The 12,503-nt window shown below is 39.5% G+C and overlaps 1 protein-coding gene across 2 annotated transcripts in view; it reads left to right on the top strand.

Annotated features, from left to right (window-relative positions):
- The first annotated feature begins 2,649 nt into the window (after positions 1-2,649).
- The window catches only part of CUNHXorf21 (chromosome unknown CXorf21 homolog), a 15,573-nt gene continuing 5,719 nt past the window's right edge, over positions 2,650-12,503 (top strand). The window contains exons 1-2 of one of the 2 annotated variants that reach the window (XM_035001127.1): positions 3,213-3,404; positions 8,098-8,282. The gene's annotated coding sequence lies outside the window, so the exon portion shown is untranslated. Of the gene's footprint in view, positions 2,797-3,212; positions 3,405-8,097; positions 8,283-12,503 lie in introns of those variants that run through there. The other variant, XM_035001117.1, reaches the window with a different exon arrangement.

Raw genomic sequence — 12,503 nt, 5'->3', positions numbered from 1 at the left:
TCTTCAGAATGATACACAAGAAAGTGACAATCCTAAGTGCTTCTGGGGAGGGCACCTGAGAGCTGAAGATCAGATGGAAAGAGAGCTTGAATTTTCACTGTATACCTTTTAGTACCATTTACACGTTTACCACGTACATGAACCTTTAAAAACAAACCGTTAAAAAAGAAAAGTGATTTGTAGACAGGGTCAAAGTCTATAGCAACGTCACAGAGGATACAGACCGAGATAAAGGTCATTAGATTTGTTTAATGGGACTTGGTAACTTTGAGAAAGTAGGTTAAGGTCAGTCATTTGATACTGAGAGACAACATTGTATTGTACGTGGCTGGAGAACATAATTCAGGAAAACAAAGAATTTGTCTTGGAAGTGTTGAAGTTTCAGGGATTAAGCTTGTGAACTGATCAGGTGTGTGTATGTGCATACATACACATATCCACCTTTCTCTGGTTATGGGACAGGCAATAATAGATTTTACTGGGAACTGGCAATTGGCAAGTATGATGTGACAGAAAGACCAACGGTTGAGGAAATTGAGAGCGTGGAGGAAACCTATTGAGGACTAGGGGTGAGCTAAGTATGGATGAAAACATAATGGAAAGAGCTTGGAGGAACTTTCGACACCAGGAGAGGTAATTGAATAATAGGAAAAAATATCCTGTTAGAGACACAGAAATCAAGGCAGTAACTCTTTACCTACCATCCAGCAGAAATGACAGAAAATCGTATTCTAAGATTTTAGTTACACAGGATATAATTCTGCTTTATTACAGCCAGGAAAGAGAAAGTAGTCTAAAGCCAATTTCATAAGCTCAGGTCTTATCAAATGAGAGATGGTAAGGCAACCTGACATGATGCCAACTTAAAAAAAAAATTTTTTTTTAAGTAGGCTCTACACCCAACGTGGGGCTTGAAACTCACGACCCCAAGATCAGGAGTTGTACGCTCTACCGACTGAGCCAGCCCGGCACCCTAACAAAATGCTAACTTTTTGATGACAGAAAATATTTCCTGCAAAGAATGATTTCCATAAAATGCTTGACTTGAGACAAAAATCAATAGTCTGATACAAATTCTGCATATTCTATTTGAAACAATAAACATGTGTTAACGCAACCTAGAGCAGATAGAATCCCCCCCAAACGGTTACTGCATGATACTGGTGGGTGAGCTCTCTGGGAACCCATCAGAAAGTGCTTCTGGAGGTAGGTGTGACCCATTCTAGAATATCCTCAGTATATCTGCTTGTGGTTGAACCTATACTCAAATAAAACAATAAACAAATAAAACAATATTTGGCCCTTAAGTTATGACAACCTCTTGCTCACAACTAAGTTCTTAATGGTCAGATTCAACACTAATTCGTACGATGGCTCACATGTGGGAACCTGCCTTTCCATCTTGGATCTAAGTAACATCCCATGAAATAATGCAGAAAATCCCCAGAGACGCTAACATACATAAAATGCCAGTACACTTTTAAAGATAAAACTTTTTAAGGCAAGTTGTAAATCAAAGGTAAACAAAACACACCCATTAAGTGGACATATTCATAGTTTGGAAGGGGAGGTGGGTGGGGGGGATGGGCAACTGGGTGATGGGCATTAAGGAGGGTACTTGAAGTAATGAGCACTGGGTATTATATTCAACTGATGAATCACTAAATTCTACCTCTGAAACTAATAATACACTATATGTTAATTAAATTGAATTTAAATAAAAAAATTTTAAAAAGGCAATTGCTTCTTTTCAGTTTCTTCGATCTCTCTACAGAAATAGTCTATGTATAAGCAAACATATACACACACACACACACACATATATATTCTTTTAAATATACAAATTGGAGTATATGTTCTTGCTGAACAACGTTATCTTGGAGATTTTTTCCTATGATTCGATGCAAAGCCAATCACTCTAACAACTCTACACAGCTCTACATTTATTTAGCTCATATCCTATTTATGCATATTTTTTCCAGTTGTTTACTTACTTAATGCTGCAACAAACACCTTTTCACATTTTTTTTGCACAGGTATAAATATGTGACAGGTGAATTTATACATATAAAATTGTTGGGTCAGAGAGTATGAATATTTAAAATTTTTGGGAAAAAAAGTCAACAGATACTGGGAAATGACCCTTTAGAAATGTCTACAATCTCACCACTAACATAGGAGAGTGCCTGTTTCTCCATAATTTTGCCCACTCAGGGTATTACCACATTTTTTTTTTTACCTTGGTTAATTTGAGAGAGCAAACAGTTTTCATTTGCATTTTTTAAATTTGTGAGTACAAATCTGAGAATACTTCTCAAAAATTATAGATCCCCGAAGAAACTGAGAATTTTCTAAATGCTATCTGATGCTGGCTCCCTTTTGGTAAAGGGATCCCAGAGAATTTACTGTTAGAGGAGTAAACTTATGTTGATAGAGTTCTTATATAAAGTGTGGCAATCAACTCTTTTAACAAGAGACAGTTTCATAGATCGGTTTCATTTTGCACAAAAGGGGAAGAAACACCATTCTGTGGCTCGATGTGGGTTTGCCAGTTATTACCTCCCCCCTTCCTGGGACTTCCCACTGTTCTTGAGCACAAATCAGACTCGAGCAAACACAACTCTTTCCATGGGATCAGTTATAAGAAGAATGGCCAGGCCATGAGCAACTTAGTTTCTTGGTCTTACCAGTGGAAGGCTTGCCAACATTTCTGAAGAAAGCCCTGGCTGGCTCATTCTTCTCTATATGGTTGACTGCTGTTTCTTCCGGACGAAAGGAGCAGATTGGCTAGTGAAGGTAAGACAAAGGAGGCAACAGGCCCTCTTAGTGCTACCCCTTCGGTCATCTCTCTTCTCACCTTTTTAGTCTGTTCTCATCAGAAGCCAGATGCAATCGTAACATCTCAGATGCTTTTCTAGCTGACCGAATCAGGGGTGAGTGGGAGTTGAAGCGAGCATTCCAGAGAGCGGGATGAGAAAGGGCAATTAAGTCAAACACTCCTTTATCTGAGCTGCCCGTGCTCACCGTTTGGGCATTTCTGGGGGATTTTTTTTGACCTAACAATTTGGACGGGTGGGATCCAGAACTAGTTGTGTGACTGATGCAGCCCTCGTGCATTAACTGCTGCACAGATTTAGCTTCTATGTTTTGAAAAGAAGGGCTTAAAAACCTGACCACAGTTTGGCAGGGACAGCACAATTCTAGAACTGAGTTACACTGGTCGAGTTTTTGAGATGAGTACCATTACAGTAAGTTCCAACCGGCTTTGACCCTCGATTATTCATTCCAAGAGCTTGAGGTAAGTGTTTTGCTGTGTGGCAGGGCCGACTCAAAGCGAATGTGACCTCCCGCGCTGTTGCTTTTCAAATTGCCATCCGGCTGACCATGGGCAAGTCTACCTGTTGGTAGGAGACACTGCATCCAGGTGGGCTTTTGTCTGAATTCTCTGTAGATCTGCTCAAACATCCCTTTCTTCTGTGCTTCAGTGTAGACCTGACTTGGCCAGAATATTCAGACTGATATTTTTGCATCGTTTCTTTTGTAGGGCAGTGCAGTAACCGTGTGTTTTGGAGCTTGAGAAGCTTCTCGGCAGAGTGGAGAGTATTTTCAATTCACATGAGAATGGTCATTTAGGGGATGCACAAAGGTAGTGCACTAATCCTGTTATCTCACAGCACAGCTGTGTTTCAGTAGCTATTTCAAGTTACTGAAACATTCCTAATCACATGCCTAATGATTACTTCAGATATATAAGGTATTGTCCCTCTAAGCTCTTCACAAACATGACAGAATATAAATTTGCCTTCATTAACTCAACAGAGTTATTTTCCTCCCAGTTTTTGTTTTGCAAAGTTTCAAACCTATACTAAAATGGAAAGAATAGTACAATGAACACCCATATTTCCATCATGGAGGTTAATCAGCTGTAGCCTGTTGCCATATTGACCTTCTCACTATCTTGCTCTCTCCTCACACACACACACAAATATAGACACAGTTTCTTTGGTGACTTTAGGACACATGTCACCCCCAGATTCTTGAGCATTTATCTCCTAAGAAAAAGGGCAGTCTTCTACATAATTACAGTGCTAAGGAAATTTAACATCAATATGTTACTATTATCTAATATATGATCCATATTTAAATTTCTCCAATTATCCACACGTTCTTCACGATTTGATTTTCTTAGTTTAGAACGTAATCGAGTATATTGTACCGCATTTTGTTGATAGGACTACGATTAAATAAGTGTTAATGGCAATGGAGGTAATTAGCAATATAATGAACAATGATTATCAACTGTAACACCAAAGAAATGTAACATCAGTCAATACTATTATGATCACTTTTTTAATTTCTCTATTCCTCTCATTTTATGTCAAATTCAAGAAAGTGATAAGCTTTAATTTTTTCGTTTGTGAGATGTCAAGACTGAATATGAAGAAAAGTCAAACTATGACAAAAGTGTATTTACAAATTTTCTGCACCAAAATTTACAGTTTCCATAATAAGGAAACGGACATATCCAGATAGAGCCCTTGGAAGTTGCTGTTACCTTTGGTCTGAACTGAACAGAAAATTTACCTGCTGATGTTAATACGGAAAAGAGAGGCCTTTTGACTTATATTTTCTTAGCCATCAAATTAGACTTTCAGAAATCAAGAATCACTTCATGTTTGATAGAAGAGATAATCCCAAACTATTTCTTTTGTAATAAGACTTGATATATTGATGAGTGATACTTCAGAGCATCTGCTGACAGATGCCACCAAAGATGAAATAAGAGGAATATAAAGCAGGGTATATGGTGAAGGGAACGCTCGTTTCTAGCTCTAGAAAACATGCGCTTTCAAAGACAATAGTAAGGAAACTGCAGAAGCTTTTTTTAGATGGGGAGATCCCTCCTAAAGAAACCTTGTTTTGGGTAAAGTTCTTGCATCACTCGCTAAAAAACAAAACATGAAACATAGATTTACTTCTCATGATGAAAAAAAGTGTAATATAGATTTGGTTCCATAATAGATTATGAACAAAATAAAAAATCAAGGTTTTCAGCGATAACCTTTTGGTAGTTTAGTCACAAGACCCAGAAATCGAGATCTTAATAAAAACAAAAACAAAAACGAAAACCGGAATTATGGAATGCAGGATTTAGATTAGAGGAAAAAAGTAGATGAAGAGATGAAATGGAGTATTTTGAGGATTGGGGGGTATTAAAAAATATCTCTGATAGGTCACTTACACATAGTCTTCACAAGACAGTGCTTTATCCTCGAATTTGAGGCAAGAATAAATCTGCTCATCTGATTGGCAAATTAAAAAATAAGACTGTGCTGAAGAATGTCAGTGGAAACAGTTAATTTCCCGTGTTGCTGGTGAGAGAATTGGCCCAAGCTCCTTGAAAGGCAGTTTGCAAGGGGTGTGAGGTAGTAATTCGCCTTCTCCAAATCTGGCCTAAGGAAATGCTCATGGACATACGTACTGGGATGACACACAGTAAAAAAGCAAGAAAAATCTCAGTGTCCGCTTTGAGAAAAGATTTGCTAACCTAAGACGTGCCTGTAGACATATTATTTTGTGCCTGTTAAAAGGCAGATCTATTTAAGCGGATATCCTGACAAGAGGTGGGAACCAAACTGCACCCCAGCTAGCCGGGCCCAGGATCTCAGAAACATCAAACAGCATTTTCCTGCCTTTGTTTCCTAGGATGCCAGGAGCTGGCCCCATCCTGCCTCCTCCACGTGGCTCTGGAGGCCTCTCTGCACCCCTCTCAACCCAGCCCCTCAGACATATCACCCCCAATTTCCCCACTTCCCACCAATGCCCCCACTTCTTGCTTTCCTTTTGCTATTGCTAGTTACTCCTTTATTCAAAGGACTTTCCCAATGATTCATTTCACTGATTTCTTTAAGTTTCAACTGATTTTGCTCAAATTCCATGCAATCCTGAAAAATATCTTAGGGGTAGGGACAGGATAAGCCAGACCTCTCATTTTGGGGCAAGGATGCTGAAGGGATGGCCAGGGGCTCGGAACTGTGGCTTGAGGAGATGTGAAGGGTGAAACAGGGGATGGATAGGGAAGCAGGGCTCTCAGGACAGAAATAAAAATGCACGAAGGCCTGGGACAGGCATGAGGTGCCGAGAACAGGGAGCAGTTGGGCACGGCTGGGGTCCCGAGTCTTGCGGGGAACAGGCAGAGAGGAGGTTGGGAAGACAGACAAAGACCATGGATCACGAGGGCCTCACGTGTATGGACTTGAACCCGGAGGTCACGGGGTGCTGCTGATAGTTCAACAGTGCATCTGTAATATTAAAGTACTCTGTGGTTTTAACATTAAGGGCGCGATGATGTCAGGCCATTGCCAGTGGGCGTGGTTACGGAAAATGTTCACATGGTAAGATTAAAAGGCCAGAGAGGGTGAATTATTTGAATACCTCAAAGACATACTGGCATTGATACAAAATTGGGACATGTGTGTAGCCCTCTGGACCACTCCTCTGGGGTGGGCACTGGCTGTCTTCTTGGAGTTTTCTTTCTGTACTTGCCTGTACCTTCCTTCCTTTATTCCCAAGTGCTGTTGTTAGTAAACGGACTCAGGGTGGACCCCCTTCTCCTCGAAGGACTCACTGCTTGTCATGACTGCTTGATGTTAACTGCTCTGAACATGGCAGCAGTGGGATATATTTTACCAACAGACCACACGCTTTGGGGTTCATCCATTTGGACTTGAATCTTGCCTCCAGCACTTAGTTGCTTTGTGTCCTTGGGAAAGTCATGGGTCCAATATCAACCTTGGCTTTCTAGCTGGGAAAATCCAAATTACGGTAATAGCTAACATGCAGTGTTATTGAAAAATGAGGCAGAATGCATGGCAAGCACCCGACACAACTACGATTATTATTATTATGCTCTATCCCACTACTGCAACTGCTTTGTGACCTAGGTCAAGGGGAGGCAAACAGCGGCTCATGAATCAAATTGGCCCTTTGCCTGGTTTTCTAAATGAAGTTTTATTGGAGCATAGCCACATCCATTTGTTTACATATGGTCTACGGCTGCTTTCCTGCTATGATGCAGACTAGCAGGGGCACACACTTAAAATACTAAATATACTTTTTATAAAAAAAAAATTTGCTGATCCCTAACTTAGGTTTTTCCAAATGTTCCCTGTTAGAGAGTTCTTAATGCATGCTTGTTTTGTTTGGCCATAAATGAAAAGTATTTCTATGTACAGAGTATAACAAGAGTTTTTGGAGAAACGATGTAAATGCTAGCGAAGAAGGGAGAATTTGTATTGCCATTTCTTCTGAAATCCCAGTCAATGATTTAACAGGGTTCTGCACTTTAGCACAGAGTTCTAAGATGTGAATTTGGACCTAAGGTTAATTTTGGTATTCCCCTGTCTGGTAATGATTAATGTAGACTAAATTTGCCTGGAACATCTCATCTGCAAATGTCCTTGGATGTCTTTTCCTTCACACTTAGTTATGGGCAATTCTAAATATACCTATATATCTTCTCTGAAGATATTTTTTGAATTTTTGATTCAAAAATTTTTGAAACAAAAATTCAAGTGATAAACTATCTTGGAACAATTAAAATAATCCATTGGCTTACATTTCAGGGTCTCAGATGACATTTACTCTAATGCATGTCTTAATATTTGTCTGAAGTATACCTTTTACAATATCTGTGAAGAGATTAAGGTCATAAGAATTTCACAAATAATCACTGAAATTTTTAAAAATGCTAACAATTAAAATCAACCCAAATAACATTATTTCTCTATTTTTAAATTTTAGGATGTCAGGATATGCAGCATTCTTTTTACTCTAATGGTACATTAAAGGGTTTTATGAATATTAAATGGGTTAATACATGTATAATTTTTGTTCATAAATTTCACCCAATATTCCTCGGCATAGCTTTAGAGCAAGCTTTCAAAAGCTGCTTTAGCCTGCTCTCTGCTGCCCTCTGCTGCTAGTTTTCAGAAACTGCTTTCGATTCTGAGTAACGCCCGCTTAACACTCTTTATGCTTGCAAACTCACGCAGTATTAAAGTCTGAGGGGACTCAACCGATAATTTCATCCTACAGTCTTCATTTCCAGCTCAGAAGTTGAGTCTCTAAGGAGTGAAGCGACATGTGAGTGTGGGCTCCGTTTCCTGACTGCCCGTGTTCGAATGTCGGCTGGCTTTGGACATACTAATTTTGACTTCTACGTAATGAGCAGAGTAATAGTACCTCCATCTTAGAGTCTTCGTGGGGAATCCAGTGATCTAGTACGTAAAAAGCACTTAGGATAGGATGGGGGTTGTAGCTAGCACTGATGTGAGCTATTTTATTGACTTGTCATTAACAAGACTAAAATTCTGGTCTCCTGACGACTGGTTCAAGAATTTTTTTTTTTTTTTGCCTTAGTCCGAATATATGATGAAACTTTACCTTTGAATGTAGATTTTAAAAATATGAGTTGCCCAGTATATTTGAAGTTCTTGTCATTTTTGCAAAGCTACCGATGCTACCGCTCTGGCTGTGGCTCATTCCTCCTTGGACTATGCAAGGCTGGCTTCCCCTAGAAATTACTACAAGCTCCGCTAGCTCTCAGTATAAATTCCTGCTGCACACACCTGGAAGATGATTTCACTGTGGACTGTGAGCAGCCTCTCTAGTGGGCTCCCTGCCCGAATCTCCAATGCACAATTAGACACTTGCCCCCAGAAGGTTCATCTCACATGAGACTCAAGAGAACTCAACTAAACCCGTTAGCTCCTTTTCCAGCCCTTTCTCCAGATCTCCCCATTTCGGTCAGTGCTGGTACCATTTCCCCAGCAGGTCCAGACTCGGTTATTTTTGGCTCCTCTCTCTCCTTCATTTCCATGTCCATGAGTCTTGGTCTCTCAAGGTCATTCCTTCTCTTCCTCTTCTGCTACCTTGCTCCCAGGTTCCTGTCCCAATTCCCTCCACTGGGAATGAATCCAGCCGCCTCCTCACTGGGGTCCTAACTCCAATCTCACCTTGCTGAAGTTGGTCTTGTACTTTACTGAGAGATGGCATCACGTCCTGTATCAGCTTGGTTACCTTCCAGAGCTTTGTATGGCCTGCAGGGTACCCTGATGTCCTCAGCCTCACATGACCCAACTTACTTCCCCAAATGCTCCTCCCTCCGAGCAATCTTTTCCTTTAGCCATGAGCCTATCTCTTCCTAGAAATTAGGATATATTTTCTGCTTTTCCATCACCGGACTTACCACTTTCTGCTTTAGTGGCCTGCCTTGGGCTCCACACATCAGAATGGTAGGGTTCTCGTTCCATCAGAATCAAGTTACCAACAAAGCTCTCAGCTGATGACAAATAGTGCAAATGGCCCATTATTCCAAGCCAAATCCTAGACTCTCTTCCATCATTTTTTTGAAGGAGTGGAGATGATCTCAGAGTGCTCATAAACGTTATTCACATAAAATGAGAGAAGACTCCATTAGGGCCGATTATTTGGTGCGAAAAGAAGCAGGACACACAGTGAGAGATTTGGGATAGGGCTAAATGGCAACAAGGGCTAATAAAGAAGGATTGTGAAATTTTAGTAAAAGCCTTAGGTGACCATGACTTTGAGAAATAACACTCGTATCCCACCCAGACTGGTGTCTGTTACTGACGACAGGAGAATGACAACACAAGTCTCTCTACTTCTGTTGACTTCCCCTCTCTCTGCAAGAATTCTTCCTTTTTCTCATGCCTGTTCAAATCCTTCTTGTTCTTTAGGGCCAAATAAAAGTTTACTTTTTGCACAGTGATTTTTCTGTCTCTTCTTCACCCTTAGAATATGTTCTATCTTTGGGGAGCCTCGGTGGCTCAGTTGGTTAAGCACCTGACTCTTGATTTCATTTCAGGTCATGATATCAGGGTCGTGAGATCGAGCCCCAGGTCCAGCTCTGCACTGGGCATGGAGCCTGCTTAAGATTCTCTCTCTCTCCCTCTGCTCCCTTCTCCCCTACCCTCCCTATGCTTCCCCACCCTGTTTGCACGCTCTTTCTCGCTCGCTCTCTCAAAAAAAATGTGTTATATCTTTAACCACAAACTCAGCTGTATATGAAGGGCCAGCCTTTTTTTTTTTCTCCCTCTTACTTTAAAAATAGTTCTATTTCGTTTTTATTTTAATTAAGAATTGAATCTAAATTCTACATGAACATAATTTGGGTCAAATGATCCTAAGAGGTTTGTTAGGCAAAACAGCAGTCCCCGCCCCTCTTTTTCAAAAGCAACTACTTTTATCTCCTTTTTATTAATTATTTAGTATTTACCTCCAACTTTTGTATTTTTCACTTTGGGGCCTTATTTATTGCCTTGTCACCAACGAGATGATAATTTTTTTATTCCCCTCCCCAGGCTTCTACCAAGTACATACACCAAGCACATGCTAAGTCAGTGTTCCTTTGTCTACACTGGCTGGCCACCCAATCTGGACACAGAGGCAAATGCCTAAGACAATTTTTATTGCTATTACATTACTCTACGTGATAAAGTACTATCCTTGTCTCCTGACTTCATCATCCTGTGACTATACCTCACATTTGGTTAGATTAATTTTCACCGTTTTATATAGTGTTGTGACTATCGAAAACTATGTCCAATTGGGGAGGGTATGTGCTATGGTGAGCGCTGTGAATTGCGTAAGACTGATGAATCACAGACCTGTACCCCTGAAATAATACATCATGTGTTAATTAAAAAAAAAATAGAAAACTATGTCCAACTCGACCATGTAGTAAACCACACTTTTTTTTTTTTGTGCACAACTTTTTCTTAATTATGAGCTGGAGTTTATAATTGCCTAGATTTGTGGAGCGTGATATGGTAGCCAAATGCGGCAATTTAAATGAAAGGAAATGGTCTGTCACACTAGCCACGTTTCACGCCCTCACTAGTTCTATATGGCTCTCGGCTATCATATCGAACAGCACAGATATTTCACATTTCCATCACCAGAGAAATCTGTATTAGATGGCACTTTCATCACCTCAGAGACAACCTAAGAAACTACACTATTAAAACAAAAATAGCTTTAAAAAATTTCCTTGAACTACTCACACAGGGATTCTAGACTTCCCCAAATAGTAATGGGAAAAAAAAAATTAAAAGGAAGTGTCATATAATCTTGGTTTCAAAATAGCTAAAGACAAAGTGTCTCAGATTAGGGTCCCATAGATCATCACCAAATAGCTCAAAATTTATGCCCTTGGTTCACTAGCTTTTGGTAACCCCTCTCCAACACTCCTTGAAAGGAGTACAGAGATGAATTAATCAGATGTTACTCTAGAATTATTGCGATGACAGTGAATGACAGTGATCATCTGGTAGACTTTAAATTGCAATTATAATTGCCTGTCTTGAGTATTTGAAAGTTTTAGGTTATCACCTTCACTATCTTCTAAGCCTGTGCTGTCCAACAGAGTGCCATGTGGTGTTTTAAATTAATTTAAATAAAATTAAAATTCCATTTCATTAGCTACATTTCAAGGGCCTGCTAACCACATGTGGCTACCACTTAACATTTTGGACAGCACAGATAGAGATCATTGCATCATTTCAGAAAGTTCTGTTGGACAGCGCTGGTTGAAATTTTTCTTTTGCTTCGCTTTTCCTAATTCACCCCCAAGTCCATAGTCAATTACATAAATCTTACTTCACAGTGCTCAGACTTCTGAAGTGGTCTTCAATTTCATCTTCGTCTCCAGAAGCCTTCTGATCTGTTCCAACCAGCCAAGTTGCCTTTTGAGCCTTTAATACTTACTCCTTTCTATAGATCCCATCTTCCACTGACTTCCTGAGAAAGGTGCCTGGGAGATGAGCTATTTGAGACGTGTGACTTAAAAAATATCTCTATTTTATCCTCATACTTGATTGATGATTTGGTCATTAAATTCCAGGTTGAATATAAATTTCATTCAAAAATTTTTAAACATCATTACATAATCTTCTTGCTTCTCATGTTGCTTTGGAGAAGTTTAAAACATTCTGGTTCTCATATTCTTTTTTCTCTCTGAAAATGTATAATGTTTTCTCTTTGTCCCAAGTGCTCTTTTTACAGTAACAAGGGGGGACATATTAAAAAAAGTGGGCATTTACCCAGTATTCTGGAAACATGTCCTTCAGTTTTGGGAAATACTATGTTTAAATTTCTCCCCTATATTCTCTGTCTTCTTTCTGAGCCTTCTATTGCTCAGATAATGAATCTCCTGGACTGGTTTTCTAATTTTATCTTTACTATTTTTCATCCTGTATTTTTGTTCTACTTTCAAAATGGGATTTTGCCTCAACTTTACTTTTCAGTCTTTCTACTGAGCTTTAAAATTCACTAACATTTTTAATTTCTAAGGACTTGAGAATGGTTTTTTTATAGCCTTAGTTTTTTTTTTAATTCTTATGTTAATCCCCGTACATTACATCATTAGTTTTAGATGTAGTGTTCCATGATTCATTGTTTGTGCATAACACCCAGTGCTC

The sequence above is a fragment of the Mirounga leonina genome, unplaced genomic scaffold, assembly GCF_011800145.1.
Source record: "Mirounga leonina isolate KUSES-001 unplaced genomic scaffold, KU_Mleo_1.0 Mir_101595, whole genome shotgun sequence".
Lineage (NCBI taxonomy): Eukaryota > Metazoa > Chordata > Mammalia > Carnivora > Phocidae > Mirounga > Mirounga leonina.
The sequence above is the reverse complement of the archived record's forward strand: the minus strand, read 5'-3'. Positions and strand labels throughout refer to the sequence as shown.